This window comes from Leptodactylus fuscus, chromosome 1 (genome assembly GCF_031893055.1).
Source record: "Leptodactylus fuscus isolate aLepFus1 chromosome 1, aLepFus1.hap2, whole genome shotgun sequence".
In the NCBI taxonomy this organism is placed as follows: Eukaryota; Metazoa; Chordata; class Amphibia; order Anura; family Leptodactylidae; genus Leptodactylus; species Leptodactylus fuscus.
In genome coordinates, this window is record NC_134265.1 from 35,491,657 (window position 1) to 35,507,387 (window position 15,731).

At 44.6% G+C, this 15,731-nt stretch overlaps 4 non-coding genes across 4 annotated transcripts; all 4 read left to right on the forward strand.

Moving 5' to 3' along the window:
* The first annotated feature begins 2,981 nt into the window (after positions 1-2,981).
* On the forward strand, positions 2,982-3,145 carry LOC142190669 (U1 spliceosomal RNA). The gene has a single exon (XR_012714353.1). It is a non-coding gene; the product is annotated as a U1 spliceosomal RNA (small nuclear RNA).
* A 3,876-nt stretch (positions 3,146-7,021) lies between these two features.
* Positions 7,022-7,181, forward strand: LOC142190737 (U1 spliceosomal RNA). The gene has a single exon (XR_012714416.1). It is a non-coding gene; the product is annotated as a U1 spliceosomal RNA (small nuclear RNA).
* Positions 7,182-11,053: 3,872 nt separating this feature from the next.
* LOC142190710 (U1 spliceosomal RNA) lies at positions 11,054-11,217 on the forward strand. Its single transcript, XR_012714391.1, has one exon. It is a non-coding gene; the product is annotated as a U1 spliceosomal RNA (small nuclear RNA).
* Positions 11,218-15,083: 3,866 nt separating this feature from the next.
* On the forward strand, positions 15,084-15,247 carry LOC142190671 (U1 spliceosomal RNA). The gene has a single exon (XR_012714354.1). It is a non-coding gene; the product is annotated as a U1 spliceosomal RNA (small nuclear RNA).
* The last annotated feature ends 484 nt before the right edge of the window (positions 15,248-15,731 follow it).

Consider the following 15,731-nt stretch of genomic DNA (forward strand, 5'->3'; position numbering starts at 1 on the left):
CTAATCATTTTGGTTGCCCGTCTTTGCACTTTTTCAAGTTCACGTATGTCTTTCTTGTATATCGGGGCCCAAAATTGTGCACAATATTCTAAGTGTGGCCGTACCAGTGATTTGTATAGAGGCATAACTATGTCCTTGTCATGAGAATCTAGACCTCTTTTGATGCATCCCATAATTTTATTTGCCTTGGCAGCAGCTGCCTGACACTGGTCATTAAAGGTAAGCTTGCTGTCCACCAAAATCCCTAAGTCTTTTTCATTGACAGTCTTACCCAGTAATTTACTATTTAGTACATAGTCATACATTTTATTACGTCGCCCAAAGTGCATTACTTTACATTTGTCAACATTAAACTTCATTTGCCAAGTCTCCGCCCATGCTTCCAGTTTCCTTAGATCCCCTTGCAATATTCTACTATCCTCCTCATTATTGATTACCCTACAAAGTTTAGTATCATCTGCAAATATAGACACCCTGCTTTGTAAACCCTCTACCAGGTCATTAATAAAGATGTTAAACAAGAGAGGACCTAATACTGACCCCTGCGGCACCCCACTGGTGACTGTGGCCCCGTCTGAATATTTACCATTAACAAGTACCCTCTGTTTCCTATCAGTGAGCCAGTTGCTAATCCAAATGCATATGTTTCCCCCCAGTCCCAACAATCTCATTTTGCATCCCAACCGTTTATCTGGAACAGTATCAAAAGCCTTTGAAAAGTCCAGGTACACCACGTCTACTGCATTAGCCATGTCCAGTCTTGAACTGACCTCCTCATAGAAGCTGATCAGATTAGTCTGACAGGACCGATTCCTCATAAACCCATGCTGATTGGGTGTTATAAGATTATTTACATTGAGATACCCCAGGATAGCATCTCTTAGAAAGCCCTCAAATATCTTTCCCACCACAGAAGTTAAACTTACTGGCCTATAGTTTCCAGGTTCCCTTTTACACCCCTTTTTGAAAATTGGCACCACATTTGCTATTCGCCAATCCTGTGGAACAGACCCAGTCATTACTGAATCCTTAAATATTAGATACAAGGGTCTATCTATGACCATGCTTAATTCCCTCAGAACTCGGGGGTGTATACCATCTGGACCGGGCGATTTCTCTATTTTAGTGTTTTGCAGGCGGCGCTGCACTTCTTCCTGGGTTAAGCAGGTGACATTTAATTGAGATTTAACATTACCCCTAATCATGTTGCCGGCCAATGGATATTCTTGTGTAAACACTGTAGAGAAGAAGGCATTTAATACTTGTGCTCTTTCCTCATCCTCCTCCACCATTACACCCAGATTATTTTTGAGAGTGCCGACATTGTCAGTTTTTATTCTCTTATTATTTATGTAATTGAAGAATAATTTTGGATTACTTTTACTTTCCTTGGCAATTTTTCTCTCAGCCTCAATCTTCGCCTCCTTTATTTGTTTTTTGCACAATTTATTTTTCTCTGTTATAGTTTTTTAATGCTGTGTCGCTACTCTCTTGTTTTAGTACTTTAAATGCTTCCTTTTTATCCCTCATTGCATTCTGTACTGTTTTAGTTAGCCATATTGGTTTTCTATGATTTCTAGCCCGCTTATTCCCATAGGGTATGTGTTTTCTAGTGCTCTTATTTAGTATATTTTTGAAGATGTCCCATTTAGTTTGTGTTCCCGTCACGTTGAGGACATTGTCCCAGTTTATGCTGCTAGGCTCCTCTCTCAGCTGGTTAAAATTTGCCTTCCTGAAGTTTAGTGTTTTTGTACCCCCTCTAATGAACGTCTTCTTAATGTGTACAAGAAAACTTATTCTGTTATGGTCACTATTACCCAGATGTCCCCCAACCTCCACTTTTGATAGTGTGTCAGGTTCATTTGTTAAAATTAGGTCTAAAAGGGCCTGGCCTCTTGTTGGGTCCTGCACTAGTTGCGATAGGTAATTGTCTTTTATTACTGACAAGAACCTGCTCCCTTTGTTGGATCTGCAGGTTTCTGCCTCCCAGTTGATATCTGGGTAGTTGAAATCCCCCATAATAATGACTTTATTCTGCTTTGCGGCCTCATCTATTTGTTTTATTAGTACATTTTCAGCTTCTTCCATTATATTTGGAGATTTATAACAAACCCCTATCAGTATTTTATTATTTTTTGTTCCTCCCGTAATCTCCACCCATAAGGACTCCACATAATCATTTTCCTCCCAGATGTCCTCACGCAGGACTGGCTTAAGGCCGTTTTTTACGTATAAGCAAACCCCTCCCCCTTTCTTATTTGTACGCTCCTTTCTAAACATACTGTACCCTTGTTTATTTACAGCCCAGTCATAGCTAGAGTCCAGCCATGTCTCACTTACCCCCCACCATGTCATAATTGTCTTCCAACATCATCACTTCTAGTTCCTCCATCTTGTTAGTAAGACTTCGGGCATTCGTATGCATACATTTCATAGATTTATCTTCCCTACTCTTCCACTGCCTACTGACTGCTCTAACCCGACCCCCTGCTCCACCCCCAGTTTCAGTATCTAGCCCTCTTTCCATTTCTACACTATCTTGCCCTCTACATGTTACCCTCTCCCCCCAGTACCTAGTTTAAACACTCCTCCAACCGTCTAGCCATCTTCTCTTCTAATTCTAATGAGCCATCCCGGCTTAAGTAAACCAAAGGCACGCAGCTGCCTCGTGCCTGACTCTGCTGCCCAGCCGGAGCTCGGTTTCTGGAAGCCGCCACCCATTCGCCCCCTCCCCTTTCGTTTTATGCTAATGCCCTTGCTGCACTGCATCTTGGAAATGCCTAGCCGGGAACATTTGAATGCAGGCAGCGGGGTGTCGGGGCGAGGAATGGAGCGCAGCCTGTGCTACGGCCGCCTACCGAGGAAAACGCATGCGGTGTGGCATTGCACCATGCGGACCTCTGTTGGCCAAGGGCCAATGCCTCCCCAATGCGGCAGGGCTGCGGGGGAGGGGCGCTGGCCTAGCAGTCGGTGAATAACTCATACTTACCTGGCAGGGGAGATACCATGATCATGAAGGTGGTTCTCCCAGGGTGAGGCTCATCCATTGCACTCCGGGTGTGCTGACCCCTGCGATTTCCCCAAATGCGGGAAACTCGACTGCATAATTTGTGGTAGTGGGGGACTGCGTTCGCGCTTTCCCCTGATTTTCTCTGGTTGAAAGACAGTGCTCGTTCCTTGCTTCCTCTCGCTTGCTAGTTTGTTGCTCGATGCTGCGTACCTGTGCAGTACACTCAGATGGTTAGACTATCGCAACCGGGTTGCTGGCAGAGAGGCACGCTGCTGCTGCTGCTGCTGCCGCCGCTGCCACAGTGTAAGCAAAGCATTCCAGGTGGCCTTTGTCTCCCTCTAGTGGATGAGCGACAGTCCACTCATTCAGTCACACCGTTGGAACGTTAGAGTTTCAACTGTTATGGTGATGCAGCAAGTTCTCCGCTTCAGGCCTGAACCCGCCGCTTTCCATACCTGCCATTCATAGTTACATAGTAGATGAAGTTGGATAAAGACATGAGTCCATCAAGTCCAACCTATAGCCCTACAATCCCCTACAGTGTTGATCCAGGGGAAGGCAAAAACCCCCATGAGGCTCATGCCAATTGCCCTATTTCAGAGGAAAAAATTCCTTCCCGACTCCAAATCTGGCAGTCAGTATAAAACCCTGGATCAACGTGTCCTTAAAATCTAGAGACCATAACCCATTATATTTTTCTCTTCAAGAAAGGCATCCAGGCCCACTTTGAACTTGTTCAGTGAATCCGCCATCACCACTTCCTGGGGCAGAGACTTCCAGAGCCTCGCTGTTCTTACTGTGAAGAATCCCCTTCTATGTTTCTGGTGAAACCTTCTCTCCTCCATACGTAGTGGATGTCCTCTTGTCACTGTCACTGGCCTAGGAGTAAAAAGATCCTTAGAAAGTTCTTTGTATTGTCTCTTCATGTATTTGTACATTGTTATTAGATCTCCCCGTAGACGTCTTTTCTCTAAGCTGAATAACCCCAAGTTTGTTAATCTATCGTTGTACTCCAGTCCACCCATTCCCCTAATCATTTTGGTTGCCCGTCTTTGCACTTTTTCAAGTTCACGTATGTCTTTCTTGTATATCGGGGCCCAAAATTGTGCACAATATTCTAAGTGTGGCCGTACCAGTGATTTGTATAGAGGCATAACTATGTCCTTGTCATGAGAATCTAGACCTCTTTTGATGCATCCCATAATTTTATTTGCCTTGGCAGCAGCTGCCTGACACTGGTCATTAAAGGTAAGCTTGCTGTCCACCAAAATCCCTAAGTCTTTTTCATTGACAGTCTTACCCAGTAATTTACTATTTAGTACATAGTCATACATTTTATTACGTCGCCCAAAGTGCATTACTTTACATTTGTCAACATTAAACTTCATTTGCCAAGTCTCCGCCCATGCTTCCAGTTTCCTTAGATCCCCTTGTAATATTCTACTATCCTCCTCATTATTGATTACCCTACAAAGTTTAGTATCATCTGCAAATATAGACACCCTGCTTTGTAAACCCTCTACCAGGTCATTAATAAAGATGTTAAACAAGAGAGGACCTAATACTGACCCCTGCGGCACCCCACTGGTGACTGTGGCCCCGTCTGAATATTTACCATTAACAAGTACCCTCTGTTTCCTATCAGTGAGCCAGTTGCTAACCCAAATGCATATGTTTCCCCCCCAGTCCCAACAATCTCATTTTGCATCCCAACCGTTTATCTGGAACAGTATCAAAAGCCTTTGAAAAGTCCAGGTACACCACGTCTACTGCATTAGCCATGTCCAGTCTTGAACTGACCTCCTCATAGAAGCTGATCAGATTAGTCTGACAGGACCGATTCCTCATAAACCCATGCTGATTGGGTGTTATAAGATTATTTACATTGAGATACCCCAGGATAGCATCTCTTAGAAAGCCCTCAAATATCTTTCCCACCACAGAAGTTAAACTTACTGGCCTATAGTTTCCAGGTTCCCTTTTACACCCCTTTTTGAAAATTGGCACCACATTTGCTATTCGCCAATCCTGTGGAACAGACCCAGTCATTACTGAATCCTTAAATATTAGATACAAGGGTCTATCTATGACCATGCTTAATTCCCTCAGAACTCGGGGGTGTATACCATCTGGACCGGGCGATTTCTCTATTTTAGTGTTTTGCAGGCGGCGCTGCACTTCTTCCTGGGTTAAGCAGGTGACATTTAATTGAGAGTTAACATTACCCCTAATCATGTTGCCGGCCAATGGATATTCTTGTGTAAACACTGTAGAGAAGAAGGCATTTAATACTTGTGCTCTTTCCTCATCCTCCTCCACCATTACACCCAGATTATTTTTGAGAGTGCCGACATTGTCAGTTTTTATTCTCTTATTATTTATGTAATTGAAGAATAATTTTGGATTACTTTTACTTTCCTTGGCAATTTTTCTCTCAGCCTCAATCTTCGCCTCCTTTATTTGTTTTTTGCACAATTTATTTTTCTCTGTTATAGTTTTTTAATGCTGTGTCGCTACTCTCTTGTTTTAGTACTTTAAATGCTTCCTTTTTATCCCTCATTGCATTCTGTACTGTTTTAGTTAGCCATATTGGTTTTCTATGATTTCTAGCCCGCTTATTCCCATAGGGTATGTGTTTTCTAGTGCTCTTATTTAGTATATTTTTGAAGATGTCCCATTTAGTTTGTGTTCCCGTCACGTTGAGGACATTGTCCCAGTTTATGCTGCTAGGCTCCTCTCTCAGCTGGTTAAAATTTGCCTTCCTGAAGTTTAGTGTTTTTGTACCCCCTCTAATGAACGTCTTCTTAATGTGTACAAGAAAACTTATTCTGTTATGGTCACTATTACCCAGATGTCCCCCAACCTCCACTTTTGATAGTGTGTCAGGTTCATTTGTTAAAATTAGGTCTAAAAGGGCCTGGCCTCTTGTTGGGTCCTGCACTAGTTGCGATAGGTAATTGTCTTTTATTACTGACAAGAACCTGCTCCCTTTGTTGGATCTGCAGGTTTCTGCCTCCCAGTTGATATCTGGGTAGTTGAAATCCCCCATAATAATGACTTTATTCTGCTTTGCGGCCTCATCTATTTGTTTTATTAGTACATTTTCAGCTTCTTCCATTATATTTGGAGATTTATAACAAACCCCTATCAGTATTTTATTATTTTTTGTTCCTCCCGTAATCTCCACCCATAAGGACTCCACATAATCATTTTCCTCCCAGATGTCCTCACGCAGGACTGGCTTAAGGCCGTTTTTTACGTATAAGCAAACCCCTCCCCCTTTCTTATTTGTACGCTCCTTTCTAAACATACTGTACCCTTGTTTATTTACAGCCCAGTCATAGCTAGAGTCCAGCCATGTCTCACTTACCCCCCACCATGTCATAATTGTCTTCCAACATCATCACTTCTAGTTCCTCCATCTTGTTAGTAAGACTTCGGGCATTCGTATGCATACATTTCATAGATTTATCTTCCCTACTCTTCCACTGCCTACTGACTGCTCTAACCCGACCCCCTGCTCCACCCCCAGTTTCAGTATCTAGCCCTCTTTCCATTACTACACTATCTTGCCCTCTACATGTTACCCTCTCCCCCCAGTACCTAGTTTAAACACTCCTCCAACCGTCTAGCCATCTTCTCTTCTAATTCTAATGAGCCATCCCGGCTTAAGTAAACCAAAGGCACGCAGCTGCCTCGTGCCTGACTCTGCTGCCCAGCCGGAGCTCGGTTTCTGGAAGCCGCCACCCATTCGCCCCCTCCCCTTTCGTTTTATGCTAATGCCCTTGCTGCACTGCATCTTGGAAATGCCTAGCCGGGAACATTTGAATGCAGGCAGCGGGGTGTCGGGGCGAGGAATGGAGCGCAGCCTGTGCTACGGCCGCCTACCGAGGAAAACGCATGCGGTGTGGCATTGCACCATGCGGACCTCTGTTGGCCAAGGGCCAATGCCTCCCCAATGCGGCAGGGCTGCGGGGGAGGGGCGCTGGCCTAGCAGTCGGTGAATAACTCATACTTACCTGGCAGGGGAGATACCATGATCATGAAGGTGGTTCTCCCAGGGTGAGGCTCATCCATTGCACTCCGGGTGTGCTGATTCTAATGACCCAAATGTGGGAAACTCGACTGCATAATTTGTGGTAGTGGGGGACTGCGTTCGCGCTTTCCCCTGATTTTCTCTGGTTGAAAGACAGTGCTCGTTCCTTGCTTCCTCTCGCTTGCTAGTTTGTTGCTCGATGCTGCGTACCTGTGCAGTACACTCAGATGGTTAGACTATCGCAACCGGGTTGCTGGCAGAGAGGCACGCTGCTGCTGCTGCTGCCGCCGCTGCCACAGTGTAAGCAAAGCATTCCAGGTGGCCTTTGTCTCCCTCTAGTGGATGAGCGACAGTCCACTCATTCAGTCACACCGTTGGAACGTTAGAGTTTCAACTGTTATGGTGATGCAGCAAGTTCTCCGCTTCAGGCCTGAACCCGCCGCTTTCCATACCTGCCATTCATAGTTACATAGTAGATGAAGTTGGATAAAGACATGAGTCCATCAAGTCCAACCTATAGCCATACAATCCCCTACAGTGTTGATCCAGGGGAAGGCAAAAACCCCCATGAGGCTCATGCCAATTGCCCTATTTCAGAGGAAAAAATTCCTTCCCGACTCCAAATCTGGCAGTCAGTATAAAACCCTGGATCAACGTGTCCTTAAAATCTAGAGACCATAACCCATTATATTTTTCTCTTCAAGAAAGGCATCCAGGCCCACTTTGAACTTGTTCAGTGAATCCGCCATCACCACTTCCTGGGGCAGAGACTTCCAGAGCCTCGCTGTTCTTACTGTGAAGAATCCCCTTCTATGTTTCTGGTGAAACCTTCTCTCCTCCATACGTAGTGGATGTCCTCTTGTCACTGTCACTGGCCTAGGAGTAAAAAGATCCTTAGAAAGTTCTTTGTATTGTCTCTTCATGTATTTGTACATTGTTATTAGATCTCCCCGTAGACGTCTTTTCTCTAAGCTGAATAACCCCAAGTTTGTTAATCTATCGTTGTACTCCAGTCCACCCATTCCCCTAATCATTTTGGTTGCCCGTCTTTGCACTTTTTCAAGTTCACGTATGTCTTTCTTGTATATCGGGGCCCAAAATTGTGCACAATATTCTAAGTGTGGCCGTACCAGTGATTTGTATAGAGGCATAACTATGTCCTTGTCATGAGAATCTAGACCTCTTTTGATGCATCCCATAATTTTATTTGCCTTGGCAGCAGCTGCCTGACACTGGTCATTAAAGGTAAGCTTGCTGTCCACCAAAATCCCTAAGTCTTTTTCATTGACAGTCTTACCCAGTAATTTACTATTTAGTACATAGTCATACATTTTATTACGTCGCCCAAAGTGCATTACTTTACATTTGTCAACATTAAACTTCATTTGCCAAGTCTCCGCCCATGCTTCCAGTTTCCTTAGATCCCCTTGTAATATTCTACTATCCTCCTCATTATTGATTACCCTACAAAGTTTAGTATCATCTGCAAATATAGACACCCTGCTTTGTAAACCCTCTACCAGGTCATTAATAAAGATGTTAAACAAGAGAGGACCTAATACTGACCCCTGCGGCACCCCACTGGTGACTGTGGCCCCGTCTGAATATTTACCATTAACAAGTACCCTCTGTTTCCTATCAGTGAGCCAGTTGCTAACCCAAATGCATATGTTTCCCCCCAGTCCCAACAATCTCATTTTGCATCCCAACCGTTTATCTGGAACAGTATCAAAAGCCTTTGAAAAGTCCAGGTACACCACGTCTACTGCATTAGCCATGTCCAGTCTTGAACTGACCTCCTCATAGAAGCTGATCAGATTAGTCTGACAGGACCGATTCCTCATAAACCCATGCTGATTGGGTGTTATAAGATTATTTACATTGAGATACCCCAGGATAGCATCTCTTAGAAAGCCCTCAAATATCTTTCCCACCACAGAAGTTAAACTTACTGGCCTATAGTTTCCAGGTTCCCTTTTACACCCCTTTTTGAAAATTGGCACCACATTTGCTATTCGCCAATCCTGTGGAACAGACCCAGTCATTACTGAATCCTTAAATATTAGATACAAGGGTCTATCTATGACCATGCTTAATTCCCTCAGAACTCGGGGGTGTATACCATCTGGACCGGGCGATTTCTCTATTTTAGTGTTTTGCAGGCGGCGCTGCACTTCTTCCTGGGTTAAGCAGGTGACATTTAATTGAGAGTTAACATTACCCCTAATCATGTTGCCGGCCAATGGATATTCTTGTGTAAACACTGTAGAGAAGAAGGCATTTAATACTTGTGCTCTTTCCTCATCCTCCTCCACCATTACACCCAGATTATTTTTGAGAGTGCCGACATTGTCAGTTTTTATTCTCTTATTATTTATGTAATTGAAGAATAATTTTGGATTACTTTTACTTTCCTTGGCAATTTTTCTCTCAGCCTCAATCTTCGCCTCCTTTATTTGTTTTTTGCACAATTTATTTTTCTCTGTTATAGTTTTTTAATGCTGTGTCGCTACTCTCTTGTTTTAGTACTTTAAATGCTTCCTTTTTATCCCTCATTGCATTCTGTACTGTTTTAGTTAGCCATATTGGTTTTCTATGATTTCTAGCCCGCTTATTCCCATAGGGTATGTGTTTTCTAGTGCTCTTATTTAGTATATTTTTGAAGATGTCCCATTTAGTTTGTGTTCCCGTCACGTTGAGGACATTGTCCCAGTTTATGCTGCTAGGCTCCTCTCTCAGCTGGTTAAAATTTGCCTTCCTGAAGTTTAGTGTTTTTGTACCCCCTCTAATGAACGTCTTCTTAATGTGTACAAGAAAACTTATTCTGTTATGGTCACTATTACCCAGATGTCCCCCAACCTCCACTTTTGATAGTGTGTCAGGTTCATTTGTTAAAATTAGGTCTAAAAGGGCCTGGCCTCTTGTTGGGTCCTGCACTAGTTGCGATAGGTAATTGTCTTTTATTACTGACAAGAACCTGCTCCCTTTGTTGGATCTGCAGGTTTCTGCCTCCCAGTTGATATCTGGGTAGTTGAAATCCCCCATAATAATGACTTTATTCTGCTTTGCGGCCTCATCTATTTGTTTTATTAGTACATTTTCAGCTTCTTCCATTATATTTGGAGATTTATAACAAACCCCTATCAGTATTTTATTATTTTTTGTTCCTCCCGTAATCTCCACCCATAAGGACTCCACATAATCATTTTCCTCCCAGATGTCCTCACGCAGGACTGGCTTAAGGCCGTTTTTTACGTATAAGCAAACCCCTCCCCCTTTCTTATTTGTACGCTCCTTTCTAAACATACTGTACCCTTGTTTATTTACAGCCCAGTCATAGCTAGAGTCCAGCCATGTCTCACTTACCCCCCACCATGTCATAATTGTCTTCCAACATCATCACTTCTAGTTCCTCCATCTTGTTAGTAAGACTTCGGGCATTCGTATGCATACATTTCATAGATTTATCTTCCCTACTCTTCCACTGCCTACTGACTGCTCTAACCCGACCCCCTGCTCCACCCCCAGTTTCAGTATCTAGCCCTCTTTCCATTTCTACACTATCTTGCCCTCTACATGTTACCCTCTCCCCCCAGTACCTAGTTTAAACACTCCTCCAACCGTCTAGCCATCTTCTCTTCTAATTCTAATGAGCCATCCCGGCTTAAGTAAACCAAAGGCACGCAGCTGCCTCGTGCCTGACTCTGCTGCCCAGCCGGAGCTCGGTTTCTGGAAGCCGCCACCCATTCGCCCCCTCCCCTTTCGTTTTATGCTAATGCCCTTGCTGCACTGCATCTTGGAAATGCCTAGCCGGGAACATTTGAATGCAGGCAGCGGGGTGTCGGGGCGAGGAATGGAGCGCAGCCTGTGCTACGGCCGCCTACCGAGGAAAACGCATGCGGTGTGGCATTGCACCATGCGGACCTCTGTTGGCCAAGGGCCAATGCCTCCCCAATGCGGCAGGGCTGCGGGGGAGGGGCGCTGGCCTAGCAGTCGGTGAATAACTCATACTTACCTGGCAGGGGAGATACCATGATCATGAAGGTGGTTCTCCCAGGGTGAGGCTCATCCATTGCACTCCGGGTGTGCTGACCCCTGTGATTTCCCCAAATGCGGGAAACTCGACTGCATAATTTGTGGTAGTGGGGGACTGCGTTCGCGCTTTCCCCTGATTTTCTCTGGTTGAAAGACAGTGCTCGTTCCTTGCTTCCTCTCGCTTGCTAGTTTGTTGCTCGATGCTGCGTACCTGTGCAGTACACTCAGATGGTTAGACTATCGCAACCGGGTTGCTGGCAGAGAGGCACGCTGCTGCTGCCGCCGCTGCCACAGTGTAAGCAAAGCATTCCAGGTGGCCTTTGTCTCCCTCTAGTGGATGAGCGACAGTCCACTCATTCAGTCACACCGTTGGAACGTTAGAGTTTCAACTGTTATGGTGATGCAGCAAGTTCTCCGCTTCAGGCCTGAACCCGCCGCTTTCCATACCTGCCATTCATAGTTACATAGTAGATGAAGTTGGATAAAGACATGAGTCCATCAAGTCCAACCTATAGCCATACAATCCCCTACAGTGTTGATCCAGGGGAAGGCAAAAACCCCCATGAGGCTCATGCCAATTGCCCTATTTCAGAGGAAAAAATTCCTTCCCGACTCCAAATCTGGCAGTCAGTATAAAACCCTGGATCAACGTGTCCTTAAAATCTAGAGACCATAACCCATTATATTTTTCTCTTCAAGAAAGGCATCCAGGCCCACTTTGAACTTGTTCAGTGAATCCGCCATCACCACTTCCTGGGGCAGAGACTTCCAGAGCCTCGCTGTTCTTACTGTGAAGAATCCCCTTCTATGTTTCTGGTGAAACCTTCTCTCCTCCATACGTAGTGGATGTCCTCTTGTCACTGTCACTGGCCTAGGAGTAAAAAGATCCTTAGAAAGTTCTTTGTATTGTCCCTTCATGTATTTGTACATTGTTATTAGATCTCCCCGTAGACGTCTTTTCTCTAAGCTGAATAACCCCAAGTTTGTTAATCTATCGTTGTACTCCAGTCCACCCATTCCCCTAATCATTTTGGTTGCCCGTCTTTGCACTTTTTCAAGTTCACGTATGTCTTTCTTGTATATCGGGGCCCAAAATTGTGCACAATATTCTAAGTGTGGCCGTACCAGTGATTTGTATAGAGGCATAACTATGTCCTTGTCATGAGAATCTAGACCTCTTTTGATGCATCCCATAATTTTATTTGCCTTGGCAGCAGCTGCCTGACACTGGTCATTAAAGGTAAGCTTGCTGTCCACCAAAATCCCTAAGTCTTTTTCATTGACAGTCTTACCCAGTAATTTACTATTTAGTACATAGTCATACATTTTATTACGTCGCCCAAAGTGCATTACTTTACATTTGTCAACATTAAACTTCATTTGCCAAGTCTCCGCCCATGCTTCCAGTTTCCTTAGATCCCCTTGCAATATTCTACTATCCTCCTCATTATTGATTACCCTACAAAGTTTAGTATCATCTGCAAATATAGACACCCTGCTTTGTAAACCCTCTACCAGGTCATTAATAAAGATGTTAAACAAGAGAGGACCTAATACTGACCCCTGCGGCACCCCACTGGTGACTGTGGCCCCGTCTGAATATTTACCATTAACAAGTACCCTCTGTTTCCTATCAGTGAGCCAGTTGCTAACCCAAATGCATATGTTTCCCCCCAGTCCCAACAATCTCATTTTGCATCCCAACCGTTTATCTGGAACAGTATCAAAAGCCTTTGAAAAGTCCAGGTACACCACGTCTACTGCATTAGCCATGTCCAGTCTTGAACTGACCTCCTCATAGAAGCTGATCAGATTAGTCTGACAGGACCGATTCCTCATAAACCCATGCTGATTGGGTGTTATAAGATTATTTACATTGAGATACCCCAGGATAGCATCTCTTAGAAAGCCCTCAAATATCTTTCCCACCACAGAAGTTAAACTTACTGGCCTATAGTTTCCAGGTTCCCTTTTACACCCCTTTTTGAAAATTGGCACCACATTTGCTATTCGCCAATCCTGTGGAACAGACCCAGTCATTACTGAATCCTTAAATATTAGATACAAGGGTCTATCTATGACCATGCTTAATTCCCTCAGAACTCGGGGGTGTATACCATCTGGACCGGGCGATTTCTCTATTTTAGTGTTTTGCAGGCGGCGCTGCACTTCTTCCTGGGTTAAGCAGGTGACATTTAATTGAGAGTTAACATTACCCCTAATCATGTTGCCGGCCAATGGATATTCTTGTGTAAACACTGTAGAGAAGAAGGCATTTAATACTTGTGCTCTTTCCTCATCCTCCTCCACCATTACACCCAGATTATTTTTGAGAGTGCCGACATTGTCAGTTTTTATTCTCTTATTATTTATGTAATTGAAGAATAATTTTGGATTACTTTTACTTTCCTTGGCAATTTTTCTCTCAGCCTCAATCTTCGCCTCCTTTATTTGTTTTTTGCACAATTTATTTTTCTCTGTTATAGTTTTTTAATGCTGTGTCGCTACTCTCTTGTTTTAGTACTTTAAATGCTTCCTTTTTATCCCTCATTGCATTCTGTACTGTTTTAGTTAGCCATATTGGTTTTCTATGATTTCTAGCCCGCTTATTCCCATAGGGTATGTGTTTTCTAGTGCTCTTATTTAGTATATTTTTGAAGATGTCCCATTTAGTTTGTGTTCCCGTCACGTTGAGGACATTGTCCCAGTTTATGCTGCTAGGCTCCTCTCTCAGCTGGTTAAAATTTGCCTTCCTGAAGTTTAGTGTTTTTGTACCCCCTCTAATGAACGTCTTCTTAATGTGTACAAGAAAACTTATTCTGTTATGGTCACTATTACCCAGATGTCCCCCAACCTCCACTTTTGATAGTGTGTCAGGTTCATTTGTTAAAATTAGGTCTAAAAGGGCCTGGCCTCTTGTTGGGTCCTGCACTAGTTGCGATAGGTAATTGTCTTTTATTACTGACAAGAACCTGCTCCCTTTGTTGGATCTGCAGGTTTCTGCCTCCCAGTTGATATCTGGGTAGTTGAAATCCCCCATAATAATGACTTTATTCTGCTTTGCGGCCTCATCTATTTGTTTTATTAGTACATTTTCAGCTTCTTCCATTATATTTGGAGATTTATAACAAACCCCTATCAGTATTTTATTATTTTTTGTTCCTCCCGTAATCTCCACCCATAAGGACTCCACATAATCATTTTCCTCCCAGATGTCCTCACGCAGGACTGGCTTAAGGCCGTTTTTTACGTATAAGCAAACCCCTCCCCCTTTCTTATTTGTACGCTCCTTTCTAAACATACTGTACCCTTGTTTATTTACAGCCCAGTCATAGCTAGAGTCCAGCCATGTCTCACTTACCCCCCACCATGTCATAATTGTCTTCCAACATCATCACTTCTAGTTCCTCCATCTTGTTAGTAAGACTTCGGGCATTCGTATGCATACATTTCATAGATTTATCTTCCCTACTCTTCCACTGCCTACTGACTGCTCTAACCCGACCCCCTGCTCCACCCCCAGTTTCAGTATCTAGCCCTCTTTCCATTTCTACACTATCTTGCCCTCTACATGTTACCCTCTCCCCCCAGTACCTAGTTTAAACACTCCTCCAACCGTCTAGCCATCTTCTCTTCTAATTCTAATGAGCCATCCCGGCTTAAGTAAACCAAAGGCACGCAGCTGCCTCGTGCCTGACTCTGCTGCCCAGCCGGAGCTCGGTTTCTGGAAGCCGCCACCCATTCGCCCCCTCCCCTTTCGTTTTATGCTAATGCCCTTGCTGCACTGCATCTTGGAAATGCCTAGCCGGGAACATTTGAATGCAGGCAGCGGGGTGTCGGGGCGAGGAATGGAGCGCAGCCTGTGCTACGGCCGCCTACCGAGGAAAACGCATGCGGTGTGGCATTGCACCATGCGGACCTCTGTTGGCCAAGGGCCAATGCCTCCCCAATGCGGCAGGGCTGCGGGGGAGGGGCGCTGGCCTAGCAGTCGGTGAATAACTCATACTTACCTGGCAGGGGAGATACCATGATCATGAAGGTGGTTCTCCCAGGGTGAGGCTCATCCATTGCACTCCGGGTGTGCTGACCCCTGCGATTTCCCCAAATGCGGGAAACTCGACTGCATAATTTGTGGTAGTGGGGGACTGCGTTCGCGCTTTCCCCTGATATTCTCTGGTTGAAAGACAGTGCTCGTTCCTTGCTTCCTCTCGCTTGCTAGTTTGTTGCTCGATGCTGCGTACCTGTGCAGTACACTCAGATGGTTAGACTATCGCAACCGGGTTGCTGGCAGAGAGGCACGCTGCTGCTGCCGCCGCTGCCACAGTGTAAGCAAAGCATTCCAGGTGGCCTTTGTCTCCCTCTAGTGGATGAGCGACAGTCCACTCATTCAGTCACACCGTTGGAACGTTAGAGTTTCAACTGTTATGGTGATGCAGCAAGTTCTCCGCTTCAGGCCTGAACCCGCCGCTTTCCATACCTGCCATTCATAGTTACATAGTAGATGAAGTTGGATAAAGACATGAGTCCATCAAGTCCAACCTATAGCCCTACAATCCCCTACAGTGTTGATCCAGGGGAAGGCAAAAACCCCCATGAGGCTCATGCCAATTGCCCTATTTCAGAGGAAAAAATTCCTTCCCGACTCCAAAT